Source organism: Microtus oregoni, unplaced genomic scaffold (assembly GCF_018167655.1).
Source record: "Microtus oregoni isolate MIOR12 unplaced genomic scaffold, Mior012 000003F_ref0000135, whole genome shotgun sequence".
Taxonomy (NCBI): Eukaryota; Metazoa; Chordata; class Mammalia; order Rodentia; family Cricetidae; genus Microtus; species Microtus oregoni.
The window spans coordinates 38,357,192-38,362,553 of NW_024543062.1; the positions used below are offsets into that span (position 1 = coordinate 38,357,192).

Genomic DNA, 5,362 nt, shown 5'->3' on the forward strand with positions numbered 1-5,362 from the left:
CTTAAATATATTCTGTTTATACCTGTTTACCCCCTTAAACTTTATAAGAAGAAATGAGAATAATAAATCTTTCTTTTAAATATCAAAGATAATAAAATAAACTGACCATATGTGTACACTTTACAATCTAGATGAGAGACACTGATAACATTCTTCTTTAGAGGACAAAATTTGCCTTAGAACTCACAATCTTTCTATGAATACAATGCAATGGAATTTACATTCAAAAGAAGTCATGATCATAAAAAGTTTATTTAGCTGAAGCTATTCACTCATCAAGACTATAGGCCCACCAGGAATTATCCTATTGAAGTTTTTGGTTTCGTTAGAATAGAATGCATTGGTTTTTGAATGATCCTTGTGTATTTCCTTAGCAATTGTACCTGACAGGATGTTCCATCTGTTTATAGTGTTCTGTACAGGGGAGAAAAACCATACTAACACCTGTTCTGTTTTGGTTTCTTTTTAATTCCCATTTACATTTCTTTCAGTTCTTATATTTATGGAAACAGGAATACAACTGTAGAAACATATTACTAAAATAGTATATGATTCAGGAACTGAAATTCTTATAGTTTATGCTTTTCTCATGATGCTAAATGCTATATTATCATAATTTAAAATGACCTTGATCTTATCTTCCATTTGAAATCTTCATATTTGAAAGAATAATAGTTATAATTTCAGTAGCTTTCCCACCAAGAAAATAATAGTGGAGAAAATATAAATTTCCAAGTAAGTTTTATCCTTTAAGTATTTTAAAAATATACTTAATGAGAAATTTCTGCTTAAATGTTTTATTCTTTAAATATATTATAAGATATCCAGTTCTAGGAATATATAATAGTAAGTAATAACAAAGCACAACATATAAGATACATTTGTAAATGAGAAACTAATGTTGATCCATTTTTTGTATGTGTTTTTTTAATTATGATAATTAATTAATCTTGTATTTAATGACAAACATTATGCTTCATTTATTTACAATTAAAATTTGAAAATTTTATTAGAATATGTGTATAATTTTTTTTAAACTTTGGCAGAAAGAGAGAATATATGAGCAAATAAAACAAGTATTTGTAATATTGAGAAGATCTTTTATAAATTCTAAAGTATGTCTGCTACAAACTCTGCAATAGTTTTCAAAATCATGTTTCAAATGAATGTTCATTATTAATTGTTATCCCATTAAATTTTGAGAAATAATAGAGAATAGACAAAATGGTGTAATTGGTCTAAATACCTGAGCTACACAATCATTTCAAGAAGAGATTGTTTTATAAAAATTTTGTCTAATTTTCTGACCTATTTTTCATTCTCTAAATCACTGGCATATGACCAACTTCAAATCTGTATGGCGGTAGCTATTAAATTTTAATTAAACTTTATTAGAATGTTAGTGAGTATCCATGAAGTGTAAGCATTAGGATTATGCAGTTTAGGAAAGCCTAAATGTCAAAGAAGGTAGTAATTCACAAAGAATAAGAAGGATTCTTGAAAGTGTGTATAAAGGATAAGCATCTGTCATTGCAATTCTACTAAGAAAATCATCAGCTCTTTTCCTCAAGATCTCCAGATTTTCCAACATGTGGTAAGTCTTTATATCAAAGAGGAAGCCTTCAAATGGTTGATACAGATTGTGGACAATAAGGTGAAAATTAAGCTGCTATAAAAGTTCAAATTCTAAATTTGGCCGAGTGCCTTCTCCTGCCCAATGGGACTCTCTCCAACATTTCTAGCAAGCTGAGAACTAGACACATTGAATTCATCTACTTTCCAGGAGAGAAATGAACAAGTGAGAATTATTATCCAGGGTTAATATTCCATTACTGAATTATTAAGATAAAAATACTTGAAATACACATGAACTGCACCCACAACAGATCATGGCATTGCTGGATAAAATACCAAACAGAATTACAATAATCTTTTCTCCGAGTATTTGCAAAGTGTGTTTTCTTCATAAGGTTGAAGAAACACTGGGTCACTTGAAAGAACCTTCCCCTTAGCCAGCGTTTTGCACTTGAATTTGCAGTTGACATAGGCCACAGGCGTGCCAACTGCTCCTCACTTACTGGGTGTGTGGAAGCCATGTAGAACACCTGGATATTACCTGACAACATTACTGTTTATATATTGGTTTTGTTTCTGTTTTTATTTTTTTTTATTTTTATTTTTTTGATTTTCAAGACAGGGTTTCTCCGTAGCTCTTGGTTCCTGTCCTGGAACTAGCTCTTGTAGACCAGGCTGGCCTCGAACTCACAGAGATCCGCCTGCCTCTGCCTCCCGAGTGCTGAGATTAAAGGCGTGCGGCACCACTGCCCGGCCCATTGGTTTTGTTTCTGTTGAAGCAGTTCTGTTATAGCCAGAAGCTTTTTTTTTCTTCTTTTTTTTAAATTTATTTATTTATTAAAGATTTCTGTCTCTTCCCCGCCACCGCCTCCCATTTCCCTCCCCCTCCCCTAATTGAGCCCCCCCCCCTCAGCCCGAAAAGCAATCAGGGTTCCCTGTCCTGTGGGAAGTCCAAGGAACTCCCACCTCCGTCCAGGTCTACATGCTAGACAAAAGAAAATCAGTGCAGGTAAAAATCATTAATCAGAGTCCAAAATTTCAAGAAAAAAATGAATTTAATAAAAACTGTGTCAAAGCAATGGGATCCTTAAGGGCCTTGGATTCTACTCCTTACATAAAACTGAGTTTTGATTACTTAAACTGAGAATTTTAGTTGTAACCAAGAAAGAGACAATTTTATACCACTTTAAATTTGTCATTATAAACCTTGATAATAAACTGATGTTTTCCAATTGGAACTCTATTATTTAGATTGTTTTGTATACTTAAAAAAATAAGTGAGAAATCTTGACTTTCAAGCTATAAATAATTTTATAATCACTTTTTTAATTTCTTTTGTGAAATCTCTGCCAGAGGTAAACAGTGCAGTGCTGGTATTTATGATGCATTTGTCTTGATTTATACGTCCCCTATGTCTTTTAGCTCAAGAGAGAATGTCTCCAATGACTTGCACTAGGTCAGTTTGATAAAATTCCCTCCACTTCTTGATGAGGACTTAGGCGATCTTATGAAAATACTATGTTTACAACCTAGGCAAGTTAGGGTAAGGCAATGTAAAGGAATTCCTTTCCAAATGTCTCCCAGTTTCATGAGCTGTGTTGGTAATTCCCATGCACTAACTGATCTAATTTAAAACTCCAGAAGGAAGGAGTACACTAGACATTTTATTCTCTAGACCATACGATCTCAGCCTTTTTAATTTCATGGCCCATTAATACAATTCCTCAAGTTGTGGTGGCCCCAAACCATAAAATTATTTTTTATCTGTAATTTGGTACATATATGAATCATAATGGAATCCACAGGTTGAGAAGCACTGCTGTAGATCTTTCTGATCAATATATTAATGAAATACAACTATTGTACTGGATATAGTTTGGAACCCTGTACTTGATGGCAGATAAGTGTACACAAGTTTTTCACGGTTCTAATGTTATTCAATATATTTATAGTTTGCTTGCTTATAGGACACTTATGACAATGACAATTTTTTTTTGTCTACAGCAATTCAAGTCAAAACCAGTATGGATGTTCATATATATATATATATATACATATATATATATATATATATATATATATATATATATATATATATATGGAATGTTGTCAGAACATTTTCCAACAATTGAGTATTGTGAGGAGAAATCTCATTGCTTATGGGAAAAGTCCAAGAAAACCAGACAAGAGTTTTGCAAACTCTGATTCTTCAGAATACAGAATTGTTCTCTGAATGTATTTTGATGTCTCCACTCCCCCATTTGTACTATATAGGAGTGAGTTTAGGTCACATTACTCATTACAACTGAGTATTTTTATGTGTTTATATACCTCTAAATAAAATACATGTTTGTGCCACATGCATGTTGTCTTCCATGTACATCTCGTAGCCACATGTGACTCTCCCTTGTAATTGTACACTTTACTCATGTGAATTTTCTTAACTCTAATGATATGAATTGATATTCAGAATAAAGTTGACTATTGCATGAGACTTTAGTCTGCTTTTTTTTTTTTATTTTCCATTATCCCTGTCCCCACTGCTGTTAGCAAAATAAACATCCCATGTAGCATAATAATACAAACATTACATATACCGATTGGGAAAAGTGTATTGAAAACTGACAGAAATACCAGTCATATGAAGAAATACACATCAGAATAACTTCTGACTTCCAATGAGCAGTTTGAAAGCCAGATGTGCCATCACAAACACAAGTTCTGAATGATTACCAATTCCTGCCCAAACCACTAAATGCAGTAAAGTTAACAGTTATAATAGAAAGAGAAAGATAATTGTTTGATGACAAATATAGATTTAGAGAATTTATTTTCACTACACTGTAACTACAGAAGATACTACAGGAAATGTGGTAGTCTGAATATGAGATTTAAACATACCCAGGAGAGAAGAAGAAAATGTTTCAAAAGAAATAGCCAAAGAAAACTAAGAAAACAGCACAGACATAAGAAAATAACAGATATTAAAAGCATGGCTCAGTAATAATTCTCCAAATTAGCAGTCACAATTAATCAGTAAGAAAAGACTAATAGATTCAAACAACCTTATGAATTTCATTTTTGCCTCCAGGAAACTTATCTCTATCAACCATAGTAATAATTCTTAAAATTAGAAGCCTCAATTCCTCAATAAGAAAATAGCAAACCAATAAATAGAATTCAAATCGAAGAGAACTAAAAACCAAACAGATATATATATATATATATATATATATATATATATATATATATATATTCAGTTTTGTGACTTTCATCAAAAGTAGTTAGAATAGATAGGAAGGACACATCATACTCAACAAAGGGAAAAATTTCCCAAGTATATTATAATTCTGAACAATTATTCATGAAACAGAGGAACATACAATTTCATAAAAGAAACACAGCTATATGTAAAATGACAGATAGAGCCCAAAGAATCAAAGTAGGTGGCTTCGATACCATATTATCAACAAGAAGTCATATAAAAAGTTAATAAAGAATATCTGGAACTAAATTCATCATAATTCAAGTGTATCTAAAAGATAATATATAAAATTCTACCAAAGCATTAAAGAATACATTTTCTTCTCAGAAGCCTATGGTATGATTTGCAACATTGAATACACACTAAAGGTCTTACTGTATTTTTATTGCTATGAAGAGACTTCATGAACACAACAATTTTATAAAGTAAAATATAATTGAAACTAAGTGTAATTAATAATCATGGCAAACATAAGCAGACATGATGCTCAAGAATACCTAAGAGTTTTACATCCAAAACTGC

At 31.6% G+C, this 5,362-nt stretch overlaps 1 pseudogene; it reads right to left on the reverse strand.

Annotated features, from left to right (window-relative positions):
* Window positions 1-1,441: 1,441 nt before the first annotated feature.
* Window positions 1,442-2,126, reverse strand: LOC121446188 (annotated as a pseudogene).
* Between the last annotated feature and the right edge of the window lie 3,236 nt (window positions 2,127-5,362).